The 15,261-nt window shown below is 40.8% G+C and overlaps 1 protein-coding gene across 11 annotated transcripts in view; it reads left to right on the forward strand.

The window, feature by feature from the left end:
- CACNB2 (calcium voltage-gated channel auxiliary subunit beta 2) overlaps nt 1–15,261 on the forward strand; it is a 395,704-nt gene that overhangs the window by 270,529 nt on the left and 109,914 nt on the right. The gene's annotated exons all lie outside the window — the stretch shown is intronic.

Consider the following 15,261-nt stretch of genomic DNA (forward strand, 5'->3'; position numbering starts at 1 on the left):
GGTTGCACACCCCCTGTATAACAGCTATTGTTGCTCAGCAGTTCTGACACTGCACCCCTTCAGCCTCAGCTCCTTTCTTTATCCCCAAGTTCAGGGGCTGAGGTTTTTATTTATTCCAAAGGTCTTTGTTCCAGTTTTCCCACTAGAAGGCTCCTTGAAGTTACAACTTGGGACCTTTCCCTGGTAACAATAGACAAACTCCGCATGGTCAGAGGTAAACTTCAAAGGAATTGACACATGCATTGTCTCTTTAGTTTAGTTTAAAATTGGAAGCTTATTGTCTCCTTTTGGTGCTTTTATGCTGTCTGCTCCTGTTCCTAGCAACCCCTTTTTAGTCATACAGCATCCAACACAAACAGATGGAACATGTAATATTCATACAATATTACAGGTATCTTCCATGTCCTTCACAAGGAGATCGTCTAATATATTTTTATATTTAATGAATACATGGGTTCTCTGATACATGATGATTAAGTAACACTAGGCATGGTAAATGTGATCTTGTGCAAGCCTTCCCTGTGTATCTTAATCCTAATCTAAAACTGTTGTTCTAATATGACTAAGTCTTTTTCAGAAAATCATACCAAATGTACTATATCATTGGGGAGAGCTCATGTTGGGGAGATGTTATTTCCTTTAGGGCTAACCCATGTAGGTGAATCCAGAATTGCAGAGATGTAAGCCTAGTGCATAAACCTACTGTTGCACCTTATTCTCAAATCTGTGAATGACATTAGAATTTGATACTGCTTATTAATGATATTTAGCATAAATATAACCCTTTATATCTTCAAAGCATTGTACAAACCTTAATTAGAAGTATGAAAAAGTTGACTGCTTCATTAAATGGAATGCTTAATATGTTTCCTTCACGTGTGTATTCACAATAAAATAAACATTTTTTTAAAAAATCCTTAATCATAATTTCTTTGAATTTATATTGAGATATTATAGAAAACAGTGCCCTGTTTTTGCAATGGATAGTGCTTAAAAGCTCAGATACAGTACTGTGTTAAAAAGATATAGTTAGATTTCTGTGTCCTACAAACTTACATGTACCCATTGCCATAGTATCCAAATCCAGATCTCCTAAATCTCTTGTTTTTTAGCTGCTTTCTGAACTTTTCCGGACTAGAACCTTAAACTCCTAAGTGCTTTGCTCAACATTGCAAAGAAAAACTGGCAGAGCTGGGAATTGAAACTAGTTGTCCAGAGACCCTGTAAAGTGCCTTAACCATACAAGATCATTCTTCCTTAGTTCAATTAGTTTGAATAATGAACTATCTTGACAGGGGGGGTTGAGAGAGAGAGGTTCAAAGGATTTCAACATCATTGTGCCTCTTTAACTAATCTGTGCAACAAGTAAAATAAATGTCCAGCTTTCTTTATATACATGCTTAAATTTCAGCATACCCAATGTGATAGATAGATACTTACATGCTATGTCTTGTTTGCTTAATCACACAATTTCTAGTGTGTTTACTTGTCTTCATTTTGTGTTTTTGTTTTTTCCTACCAGAGTTAGGAGCTACTGAAGGAAAAAACAGAATGGAGCAGATGAACTGATCAGTATTTGTTGAGCACATTACTGTACCTCTGTCTGGTTTGTCTTGTGTACCCCTAAGTTTCATCTCACTTAAAAACTACTTGCTTACAAAATCAGATATAAAAATACAGAAGTGACGCAGCACACTATTACTGAGAAATTGCATACTTTCTCATTTTTACCATAGAATTATAAAATATATCAATTGGAATATAAATATTGTTACTTACATTTTAGTGTATAGTTTATAGAGCAGTATAAACAAGTCATTGTATGAAATTTTAGTTTGTACTGACTTCGCTAGTGCTTTTTATGTAGTTTCTTGTGAAACTAAGCAAATACCTAGTTGAGCTGATGTACTGTAAGAACTCTGGGTACCCTCAGGGGTATGTGTATTCCTGGTTGAGAATCACTGAGAGAGACCATCAAATTTAAAGCCCTGAAGTTGGTGCCAGAGAAAAGGTGTATGAAAAGAAACATGTAACCCCACAGCTATCTGGTGGTAATAGTGTCACGTATCACTGCGATGTGTATCCCAGTGTTCAACAGAGCATTGCTTTATTGAGTCGTGTATTAGAGGAAAAAATAAAATGCACACAATCAGTGGTATCGGTCCTACTAAGTAACTGAGATGTGTTAACTTTTTTTTGTGTGGAAGTCTGTTTGTTTTGTTTTATTATCTTTTATAATGTTATCATTTAAGAGGGACAAAATGATGATGAAAAATACATTGTTACTGAGCCTGAAGTAATAAATGAAAGGTTACATAAGCACAAGTTTACCTTAATTTAAGGAGTACAAACCTCATGCATCAGTTGTTGAATACTCAGTTTGGTTTAAACAAAAAAATAATTTTAAATATGGCCTCCTAGATTGCAGGTTGTGCAGAGGTGTGTACTTTCTGTGGACAGTTACTTGTTTTGAGTGCACAAATGCAGGCTTTTGGCAAGCAAGCAATTTTTCAGGGACGACATAAGCCTGGAAAATAGGCCCCGAAACTTTGTTTTGGTAAGATTTTATAATTATATCTCAATAGCATCATCCAGTGATGCTGTGTAAGACGTAAATGTAGGGACCTAAATAGGCTAACAGCATTCCTTTTACAGCAAATCTTGCATTAATTTGATTTTGACACATCTTACAATGCTGAGGTCAATGCCAAAAAGGAAAAATACAAAATGTTTTTGCAATCCAGAATAGAAAGTGTTTTTATTAGAGTTTTTTGTCATATTGCAGAAATCTTGAAATTTAACAGCATATATTGTAGGTTATACTGATGATGTAGATTTTTCTTGGATAAAAAGGTTTAAAATTTTTCACAATAGGAGTTTGTCATTATCTTGCCTTTTACATAAATCTAGTGTTCCCAATAGCTTTGGTGGTTGTTATTGTATACAACGTTTGTTATTTTTAGTGTTCTTCACCTAAGGACCCTAATTTGTTGAAGACCCCAGAAAATTAACCACTCCCCATTCCAGTTAGCAGCAAATAAATAGCTTAAATGTGCTGCTGTAAGTATATTAAGAGGTTTTTTTAATCACAAGAAGGTGCACATTTAAATTGTAGCATGAATTCTTTCATGTAACCCTGGTTTTAGTTATTGTTTAGTGTTGTTTAAAGTGGAAGCTGGGCAAATATACACAATTTTAAATACTGGCATCTGTTACTGCTGCTAATGTCTTTGTTAAACAATTCAAAATAAATGGCACTGTTAATCAAAGCAACTTTTAAAATTATTCGATATTCCTTATGTATTAGATAAGGAAGAGTAAATGAGGTTTTAAAGAATCAAGATCAAAAAAATAAAATTTGGCATCACTTCAGATATTCTGATGATGGTTAGTTTAATTAACAAAGAGTCTAATGTGAAAAATAGAATGTTTATTTCTTAATCCCTGGAGCAGATTATCATATTATTTGACTAATGAAATTCATTCTACTTTCTGTAAATCAGAATTTAGTTTCTCCAAGGAGTTCCAATAAAATAAAATGTAATTGTTATAAAATATTTGATATACAGAGCGATGCAAATCAGAAGGGAAACTTCAAAGGAGGCATGGAAGGAAAATACTGGAAAAGTCAAAAATACAAAATATATCATTTTAATTTCAAAAATAGTTTTAAAGAGCTAAATATTATTCATAATTAGCTACCACTTATTAACATTCTCCTGTCATTTTGAAGGACATTATAGTTTATGAATGTTAGATGGCATTACTAATTTCAGATTAAAACAGTATGCTATGGGGTGATAGATGCTTTTAAAGTGACATTATTTTCACTTCATTCCAAAATAACCTAGTTGTGATTGCTAAACTTCTGAAAAGGGTTCCACTTCATTTGCACAAAGTTCAGATGCTGATCCAGATGCCACTTAACCACATATTCTGGTCCCACATTCTCACTGAGGGTCAAAATCCAACTTGTATTACATAACTGATATAGAAACCACCAGGTCCAATTTTCCAAAATATAAGGAACCATCAGGGAGAGGGGGTGTCCGAGCCTGGCTGTGTCGCCCAGCAGCGAGAGTATGTGGCCAGCAGAAGGGGAACCTGGGCCCTCACAGCTCCACTGGGTTCCAGTGAGGGCTCTGTGACTGGCTGGGTGGATATGCGGTAGTATGGAGTAGCTGCCCCCAAGCTGGCTCCCTGGGTCACTTCCTACCTTGTTCAGCCCATTACAAAGTCACAAGGATTGGTGTATGACCTTATGGCAGGGGGCTCTCATTGACAGCTGTCTGGAGGCTCTTCATTACTCACAGCCCCCTGTTCCTGCCAAAGGCCCCGTTTCTTCACAGGTGCCTTTGGCAGCTCTGCAATTGTGTCTGGTCCAGATGGTGTGGATAGGGTTGCCAGGTGTCCGGTTTTCAACTGGGAAGTCTGGTTTTAAGGGGACTTGTGCAGTCTCTGGTCAGAAGTATTGACCAGACACCAAAAGTCCGATTACTGCCATTTTTCAGGACCATAACTAGGGCAGAGTGAGAGGGGCAGCTGCCGCAGGTGCAGAACTGGTGGGAGGGTGCAAAAATGGGTGGCACAGAATCGGGCCTACCGATGTCAGCTGGCACCCAGGGCAGAGCAAAACCTGACAGGTAGGAGCAGGGAGTGCAGGGAGGAGCCAGCCCACCCCCAGCCAGAGGTGTTTAGTTCCGCTTGCCCTGACCCCTGGCTCAGCTTCTGCCATGGGCCCAGAGTAGCCTTCACCAAATAAAAGAGTGGGGCCTGGCCCCTTGCCAGTTGCTGAGCAGGGGAGGATCCCTGGGAGGAGCTGAGCAGCCCAAGCTATTTTGACCATAGCTGTAGTGCAGGAGCACCAGAACGGGGCGGGGGCCAACACTTTTTACCTGCCTTAAAGGAGAGCAGGTGGGGAGAGAGTGGGAGGCACCATGTCATCAACCCGCGCCAGCCCCAGCTCAGCCAAGGCTGCCTCCTACCTGCATCTTGTGGGCAGGCAGAGAGCAGGCTCTATGTCAGGCTGCAGCTCCCAGTCCTGGCGACAGGGAGAGGGAAAAGCCGTGAGCGAGAGGAGGAGGAAGAAAATGAGTAAGCAGGGGTGGAGCCTTGCAGGGAAGAGGCGGAACAGGGGCGGGGGAGGTTTCGGTGCTTCTGCCGTAGTGTCCAGTTTTGAGAAATTGGAAAGTTGGCAACACTAGGTGTGGAGTTCCTGCAGTCTCTCTGCAGGAACTACCCACACAGGACTACTCCCTTGCTCTGTCTGAGCAGGGCCGCTCCCTTTTGAACTCCGCTTCCATTGTGAGCATGCCCAGTAGGTGTGGCTAGGTGGAGCCTTCTGGGCCCAGAGCGGCTCATTAACCCTTGGTTCCCCAGAGTGTGGCTTATACACCCCATCACAGGAAATTATCTTGATTTCACTACAGAAAAAGTAAGGGCCACGATGAGATTACAGCAATGTTTATGGGCTGACTGCAACTCTTCAGGTTTTCTCCAAAATACTCTTGCAAGCAGTCAACGTTATATATTTTGGGTGGATTCACATTTTAAGTATTACCCTATTATGTTTTTTCCTCTTTCATTTCTTCTTCCCTCCACCTATCCTTTTTTTGGCTCACAAATTCTTCAATTTAGATAAACTGAACCCTCTAATCTCAGTGCAAGCCTGCTCCGTTATTCCCTTGTCCAGGCTCATGAGCTCAGCTTCTAGCACTGCAGTCTGTCTCTATGGTAACAGACAGGCAGTAGTGCAGAGAGAGGTGGGGGAGCTGCCGTACAGTGAGTCTGCCAAGTATAGAGAACATACAGCAGGCTTTGCAGGGAGAGGACCTAGTCTGTGCAAGACCCAAGAGTTGTCCCTGTTCTTGTGCTCAGAGAGGGGTGGGGGGGCTTTGCAGAAAGGCCTTGAGTAGCAGGGATGCCAGCACTACAAATGCGTAGCTGCTTCTAAGCTATGGAAGAGATTCTGCCCCTCAAGTCCCAAAGCTAGTTGTGAAGACTGAACACTTCTAAAGTCATCCTCTACTCCATTTATCCTTGTTTCACTGCAGTCCAATCAGTGGGTTCCTGCTTAACTCTGGCCTTATTCAGTTCTTCTGCCAAGTTATTACATTTGGGGGAAAATTCACATTTTAAGTTTTAACCCCCTGTTGAGTGGGGGCAGAGTTGAAATTGAGAAGGAACTTCCCCTTTGGACAATGGTGAAAAATGATGAACTTCCCTTTTGGCAAGGAGATTGTGGGATGGCATTAAATGTGCAATTGTCATAATTCTACATTTATACAATTTAAAGTCCTGTTCAGTTCCTCACATTTTACTTCGTGTTCTTCATTTTTCTTTTCAATCTTTTTTTCCTCTTTGCACTTTTGCATCATTTACCTGTTCTATTTGTCTTTGTTTACTATGCCATTCATCTAAGTGCAAGATGGTGTTTGTCTACAGTGTGTTCCTTTACTACTCTAATCATGTTTAGACTCAGTTTATGATACGTGTTTCAAAGAGATGGGCATTTATGATCACCTAAGCATTAGATGGATGATAGAAGTTTTCATTTTTCTATTATCAACATAAAAATGAAATGTGAACATATGCATTGAGAAAGATTTAATATAAATAATACATTTTTTAAAATTACACATTGAGTGGACTGTGTTTCAATTGTCATATACAGACAAGAAACCAATGCATTTGAATGAATGAAGGGAAAGCACTGCATTGCAAAAGAAAGATGGACTAAATTAGCCAGCAAACATCTTTGGTGGAAGGCAAGACTTTGCTTACTCTCTAGATTTTTTTCCTTCTGGGTTTGGTCCATTTGTTTGAGTGCTTTTTTTTTTTTTTTTTTGGTCTTTTGCCTCTAAGAGGGAACTGATCTAGTTTTGCTTGACTTGATGATGCACTGAGTTCTGTGACAACAATAATAAAGGGTTTCCATTTATGCAAGAGCTGTTTCGCTGTGGCTCATAGTAGGGCAGACTTAAGAACCATATTCTCCTCAATATCGTTGTAAAGTATGTATTCAGTGATTGCTACTTCTTGATTAAGAATACTTGAATTCTGTGGCAGACAGACCTTCCATTGTTGAATGTTTTCTTGAAGTGGAAGGTTTATGTATTTCATTGGATTTAGGCAAGACTTTCAAAAGGTTTAGCAAACTGATCAATATAGGCACAAAGATTGTGTGTGTCTACCTGTCTGTCTGTCTGTCACAAAATTAGGGCCCTGAATCAGTAGCTAGTACAGTGTTCACGATTAAAATGTCACCTTTTGTCAAATTTATGGCATAGTAATTCCTGAGATACCTAGAGAATGAAATAAAAATGGCACAGTTACTTTTTAATAGCTCCCACAATGTGCTGGTCACTTCCCAAATGTTTGAGAAGGGATGGTCTCTTTTCCAAAGTTAAGTGTGTGTAGGTAGTTAGTTACTTTTTTTTGCTGGTGGAGGGGTGGGAAAAGGATGGACTGTTACAACTGAAATCACTGTGTATGGGGTGAGGGAGAGGGGTCAGTTTGTCTCACAAAGTGTGTGTGTGTGAGAGAGAGAGAAATATTTACTCCTGGGGGCATTCTGTGCCACTGTGCAGGCACAGAATTCTTGTTGTTTGCAGATTTATTTGCATCCCTGCAGAAAAATGACTCCTTGTTAGTCCCTAAGTGCATGACCTTGCACTTTGCACCATTACATTTCTTCCCACTTCTATTACTCCAGTTTTCAAGGTCTTCCAGATCATCTTGTGTAATATTCCAGTCCTCCTCCATATTGGCAATACCTCCCAACTTTGTGTCATCCACAGATTTATTAGCACAATCCCTCTTTTTGTGCCAAGATCATTAATAAAAATGTTAAATAAGGTTAGTCCCAAGACCGATTCCTGAGGAACTCCACTACTAACCTCCCTCCACCCTGACAATTCACCTTTCAGTATGACCCGTTGTAGTCTCCCCTTTAACCAGCTCCTTACCCACCTTTCAATTATCGTATTAATCCCCATCTTCTCCAATTTAACTAATTTCCTATGTGGAACTATATCAAGGGCCTTACTGAAATTCAAGTAGATTAGATGTACTGCATTTCCTTTGTCTAGAAAATCAGTTACCTTCTCAAAGAAAGAGATCAGATTGGTTGGCACTATCACCTTTTGTAAAGCCATGTTGTATTCAATTCCAATTACTACTATATTCTTATTCTATATTCTTTCTCTTTCAAAATTTGTTCCAAGAACTTGCATACAACTGAGGTCAAACTAACAGCCTTGTAGTCTCCTAGATCACTCCCCCCCACCCCACACATACTTTAAAAAAAATAGGGACTAGTTAGCAGTCCTCCAGTCATAGAGTATGACCCCCAAGATTATGCATTCATTAAAAGCCCTTGCTATTGGGCTTGCTATTTCATATGCCAGTTCCTTTAATAGTCTTGGATGGAGATTATCCATTCCCCTCCCCAATTTGATCCCATTAAGATGCTTGAGTTCAACTTCCATCTCACATGTGGTAATTTCTACTTTCATATCCTCATTTCCATTAGCTACCCTGCCACTACCCATAAGCTCCTCACTACCAATATTAAAAACTAAGGCAACTTATTCGTTAGGTGTTGGGCCATGCCTAGATTATCTTTAATCTCCACCCTATCCTCAGCATTTAGTGGTCCCACTTCTTTCCTTGTTTTCCTTTCATTTATATGACTAAAGTACAGTTTACTATTGGTTTTAATTTCTTTTGCAAAGTCCAACTCTGTTTGGATTTTGGTGGTTCACACTTTTCCCATACACTTTCTGACCTCCAAGAGGTAGCTTTTCTTGCTGAGCCTTGTAGGCTTCTGCTTTCTTTCAGTAACCTATTTGAGATGCTTGTTCATCCAGTTCCATCTGCAACCCTTCCCCTATGACTTTTTTCCCTCTTTTGCTTGGGATGCAGGCTTCAGATAATTTCTGCAATTTTGATTTAAAGTCATTCCAAGCCTCCTCTACATTCCAGATCCTTGAGTTCTTCAGTCCAGTCCACTACTCTAAATGTTTTCCTTAATTTTTTTTTTTGAAGTTTGCCCTTTTGAAATCAAGGACCCTAGTTGTAGATCTATTTTTGTTTATCCTTCCATTTAGTTTAAACTGAATTAACTCATGATCACTCGAACCAAGGTTCTCTTCTACAACCAATTCTTGTATGAGGTCCTTGCTACTTAGCAATAGTAAATCTAAAATGGCATCACCTCTTGTTGGCTTGGTGACTATTTGTTGAAGAAATCTGTCAGCTATCACATCCAGGAATATCTGGACCCTACCATTATTAGTAGCATTGTCCTCCAATTTATATCTGGGAAATGAAAGTATCCCATATTCTTACAATTTCCAGTAGTACATATTTCATTAAAAATATTAGAGGTCTCTATCTGTATCCAGATTGGGTCCTGGGGGTCTGTGGCATACTCCTAGCACTATACCAGAGGAACCTCTCTTAGCCTTCTTCCCCAAAGTGATTTTGGCCCAAACAGATTCTGTTTAATCAATTTCATCACTTCTAATTTCTTTACAGTCTGTCTTGTTAATAACATACAATGCTACTGCCATATGTAAATAACATTACCATTATTTCTGTCTTTCCTGAACTGCATGTATCCTTCAATGCCTGTACTCCTGTCAAGGTTCCTTCCCCACTCTGAACTCTAGGGTACAGATGTGGGGACCTGCATGAAAACCTCCTAAGCTTACTTTCACCAGCTTAGGTTAAAACTTCCCCAAGGTACAAATTAATTTTATCCTTTGCCCCTGGATCCACTGCCACAACCAAACTTTAACTGGGTTTACTGGGAAACGTAGTTTGGACACGTCTTTCCCCCCAAAATCCTTCCAACCCTTGCACCCCACTTCCTGGGGAAGGTTTGGTAAAAATCCTCACCAATTTGCATAGGTGACCACAGACCCAAGCCCTTGGATCTGAGAACAATGAAAAAGCATTCAGTTTTCTTACAAGAAGACTTTTAATAGAAGTAAAGGAATCACCTCTGTAAAATCAGGATGGTAGATACCTTACAGGGTAATTAGATTCAAAACATAGAGAATCCCTCTAGGCAAAACGTTAAGTTACAAAAAAGGTACACAGACAGGAATAGTCATTCTATTCAGCACAGTTCTTTTCTCAGCCATTTAAAGAAATCATAATCTAACACATACCTAGCTAGATTACTTACTAAAAGTTCTAAGACTCCATTCCTGTTCTATCCCCCGCAAAAGCAGCATACAGACAGACACAGACCCTTGTTTCTGTCCCTCCTCCCAGCTTTTGAAAGTATCTTGTCTCCTCATTGGTCATTTTGGTCAGGTGCCAGCGAGGTTACCTTTAGCTTCTTAACCCTTTACAGGTGAGAGGATTTTTCCTCTGGCCAGGAGGGATTTACCCTTCCCTTTATATTTATGACAACTCCAGTCATGACTACTACTCCACCATATTTCTGTTATCCCTATCATTTCTGGTTTCACTCCTTGCACGAGCAGTTCTAGTTACTCCATTTTCTTACCCAGGCTCCTTGCATTGGTGTACAGATGTCTTAGTAGTTTCTGCTTGTCTTTGCTCATATTCCTCGCCTGATTAGGTAGTCTTTCTACTACAGCATTGACATTTTCTGTCCTCTTGGTGTCCATTCTCCTACTTTCTGTTGTTCCTTTCTCTATTGCTGTATTCTCTCTTACTTGATGTTCCTCCCCCTCAATATTAGAATCAGGCATGGAGTTTACATGAGCACCTCCCAAACGTTTCCCCCAAATCCCTAGTTTAAAGCACTTTTAATCAGTTGTGCCAGTCTCCATCCCAGAAGTATGTTTCCCTCCCTGCTCAGTCATAGAATCATAGAATATCAGGGTTGGAAGGGACCTCAGGAGGTCATCTAGTCCAACCCCCTGCTCAAAGCAGTGCCAATCCCCAACTAAATCATCCCAGCCAGGGCTTTGTCAAGCCTGACCTTAAAAACCTCTAAGAAAGGAGGGAACCCATTCCAGTGCTTCACCACCCTCCTAGTGAAAAAGTTTTTCCTAATATCCAACCTAAACCTCCCCCACTGCAACTTGAGACCATTACTCTTTGTTCTGTCATCTGCTACCACTGAGAATAGTCTAGATCCATCCTCTTTGGAACCCTCTTTCAGGTAGTTGAAAGCAGCTATCAAATCCCCCCTCATTCTTCTCTTCCGCAGACTAAACATCCCCAGTTCCCTCAGCCTCTCCTCATAACTCATGTGTTCCAGTCCCCTAATCATTTTTGTTGCCCTCCGCTGGACTCTTTACAATTTTTCCACATCCTTCTTGTAGTGGGGGGCCCAAAACTGGACACAGTACTCCAGATGAGGTCTCACCAGTGTCGAATAGAGGGGAATGATCATGTCCCTCGATCTGCTGGCAATGCCCCTACTTATACATCCCAAATGTCATTGGCCTTCTTGGCAACAAGGGCACACTGTTGACTCATATCCAGCTTCTCGTCTACTGTAACCCGTAGGCCCTTTTCTGCAGAACTGCTGCCGAGCCATTCGGTCCCTAGTCTGTAGCGGTGCATGGGATTCTTCCATCCTAAGTGCAGGACTCTGCACTTGTCCTTGTTCCACTTCATCAGATTTCTTTTGGCCCAATCCTCTAATTTGTCTAGGTCCCTCTGTATCCTATCCCTACCCTCCAGGTTATCTACCAGTCCTCCCAGTTTAGTGTCCTGTGCAAAGTTGCTGAGGGTGCAATCCACGCCATCCTCCAGATCATTAATGAAGATATTGAACAAAACTGGCCCCAGGACCGACCCTTGGGACACTCCTCTTGATACCAGCTGCCATCTAGACATGGAGACATTGATCACTACCCATTGAGCCCAACGATCTAGTCAGCTTTCTATCCACCTTATAGTCCATTCATCCAGCCCATACTACGGTAACTCACTGGCAAGAATACTGTGGGAGACCGTCTCAAAAGCTTTCCTAAAGTCAAGGAATAACACGTCCACTGCTTTCCTCTCATCCACAGAGCCAGTTATCTCGTCATAGAAAGCAATTAGATTAGTCAGGCATGACTTGCCCTTGGTGAATCCATGCTGACTGTTCCTGATCACTTTCCTCTCCTCTAAGTGCTTCAGAATTGATTCCTTGAGGACCTCTGTCCATTAATGCCTCCCAGAGGTCAAACACCCCAAAGCCCTCCTTATAGAATCACTGCCTGAGCCATCTCTTGATCATCATAATCTTGTCTTGCCTTAGCTCTCCTCCTATAGGAACAGGTAGAATCCCACTGAGGATCACATGACTCTCCATTTCCTTAAGACTTTTCCCAAGCCTGGCATCGTCTCCTTTGATATGTTCCAGTGAGAATCTAGCAGTATCATTTGTTTCCACATGAAAGATAATCAGTGGATTCTTTCCTGCTCCCATTATTTTCCTCTTCAGCCTCAGGTCCACGTCCCATATCTTGGTTCCCAGACACAGTACATCCTTCTGTTCTTCAGATCAGCTCTGGTGACAGGCCTCTCTGTTCTTCTTAGTAGAGAGTCCCCAGTCACATAAACCTGCCTTTTTCTGGTGCTGGCATGATTCTCCAGCCTTCCTCCTCCTGTCCTTACTGGCTGCAAGTCCTCCTGTGTTTTGTTCTCACTTGCAATCTTCTGTGAGTCATCCTCTACCCTCCTGGGACCCCAGATTCTGGCTATCTCCTTTGTCTCTTCCACTCTTTCTATAGGACTAGCCTCTCTTCTCTTCTTCCTTTCCCTCCCATGTTCTGTTACCACCTGCTGTGCCTCATCTTCATTTTCCAACTCAGCAAACCTATTCCTGAGCTCTCCTTCTCCTTCACTGGCTGGTCTTTTCCTCTGCCTGGGTCTCAGAGTGACATGTTTCCACTGGCCAGCAGCCTACCTCATCCCACAGCCTAGCCTCACGGTTCTCCAGTCCAGCATCTGCAAGTCTTGAGTTTTCTCTTCAGCCTCCTCTCACCTTCCCTCCATCATCCGTTCAAATCTCATTCAAAACTCAGCCGTAGTTTCTACGTGCATATCCAAACCTCGGACCTTCTTTTTCATCAGATCCATCAGGCAGCACTTTATACAGACAAAGAACCTTTCAGGATAATATACATCCCACGGCTTCCACATCCCGTCATCATCACTGTCTCTTTCATTCGTTGAGTCACGGCCATTGCTGCCTCTAACTGTGATAGCCTTTCCTCCTAAGTTCCTGTCGGAGAACCCCCCCTCACACACAAAACAAAAACAGAACACGCCTACTCCATCCCCTTACAAACGCCCCTGTTTTCACCTCTGGCTGGTTCCTGTGCTGCTGGCTGGCTGGCTGCTTGGCTGCCTTTGTAGGCCCCTTAATCAGGGTGCCCCCCCAATCAGGGCTCCAATGTGATCAGAGGCTCTGCTTCTCTCTCAGTGCCTGCCCTCTACCAGCCTCTGAAAACTGAAAACAAACCAACAAGCAAACAAACTCTCAAGAACTTACTCTGCCACTAAGGAACAAGGGCTTCCCTCCTTTCTCCTTCAACAGATCTCCGCTCAAACTTCCTGGTCTTCAGTTTGGCTTGCTGGCTGCTATGCTACTGCTCCTGCATAATTTTAGAAATATTGATAAATGTTTATTTGAAGATTGGAGACACATTGTGAACGGAGTATTCTGTATTGTAGTGGATAAGATCAGGTTGTGGGGTGCATTATTGGCATCTGAGGGCTTTGAAAAATATAAGTCATTCCTATAATATGCACCATTACTAGTTTTTTCACTGTGTATCTCATCTTGCACAGGCTGACATTCATAAACAATCTCCTCACCAAATTAATGCCAGTTGTATAAAGGGTGATATATTATTTTTTTTAGTACTGTCTGAGGATTTCTAGGAACTTCTTGAAGGATCTACTCTAGAAGCACATGTTATAAAAGATATGCCACCGTGGTGCTGCCACTTTGAGCTTTGACTGACTTTACAGAAAACTAGTGGAAACTCACATTGATTAGTTAGATTGAGCTGCATTAAGCTCCATGGATAATGCTGATTAAGAGTAATTGCTATAAATATATATTTACAGATAAGCCCTTCATCATACTTGCTTGAGGGTGGGTGACATGTTTTTTTTCTCTTGTTTTGGTTTATATTTGATGTGTTTGACCATTCAGTGAACACAAGCCATCTAACCAAATCTTCTGTAAAGAGGATCCTTCTGATCCTTTAACACTGCTTCTCTCTCTTTCTTAGTTCAGTTTTCTTCTACTGTCCACGGATGTTTGGCCCCTTTCTTGTCTAACTATAATAGTCCATTATAACACAAAACTGACACCCACACATGACCCAAAGAAAGAATCCCTTTTTTCTTGTCCTTCCCAGAAATAAGAGCTAGCAGAGGGAAAAAAACAAACAAAAAACAAACCCACTGGCTAAAAACCTGTTCACCATCCTGCAGGGGCAGAATTTATTGCAAGAACTTTGTAATGTATTTTCAAGCCAAACAACTACAAAAAAGGAGCGTCTTATCCAGGTCAGAAAATGAAGTGACAGAGGAAAAGTGCAAAAAAAATTAGCCCACAAGGTCAGACAAACAACCTTTTTCAGGCTTTGTTTTTTGCAAAAGATATGGCTCAGGTGTGGTTTGAGAAACATGAGAATGTTTGAGTCAGTTTTTTTTTTTTTTAAATTCATTCTTACCTTATGTTTGGAAGTGTACTGTACAGGTCAACCCCTTTCTGACATTTAGGCCCACACTGCTATGGATACCTATTTATTTGTGTATAACAGGGGGGAAAAAAGATATGTTTTTTAAATTGAGTTAAACTTGTTTGGTCTGTTTGGATGATCTATTCTTTGTAGCAATAGAAGTGAATTGGTTGGTGACTGGAGTTGTGCAAATAATGGATGTTTTGCTCATTCACAATTCAGGAGAGGGGGGAATTGTTTCAGGTCAAATTAAACGAAGTTTTTGTTAGATTTTGAGCATGTTATAATATTTCTGGTTTTTTAAATAAAGTTAAGGGAATTTTGAAACAATGTTGTTTTGAACAAAAACATTTTAAAAATTTTTTTTAAATATTTTGACCAAAAAGTTTGGCGAAACTGACACAGATTTGTAAACATTTTGGTGGTGTTGAATCCTGAGGTTGTTGTTTTTTCCGCACAAAAAATTGGCCAAAAATCTTCAGCTATTTTAGTAATCTTTTTCCTCATGCAGATAGCTGCCTGCAGGATTGAGGAGTATGATGCTCAGGATGAATAGACTAAATGCTGAGAGCATTATTCC

Source organism: Chelonia mydas, chromosome 2, assembly GCF_015237465.2.
Source record: "Chelonia mydas isolate rCheMyd1 chromosome 2, rCheMyd1.pri.v2, whole genome shotgun sequence".
NCBI classification, from domain to species: domain Eukaryota; kingdom Metazoa; phylum Chordata; order Testudines; family Cheloniidae; genus Chelonia; species Chelonia mydas.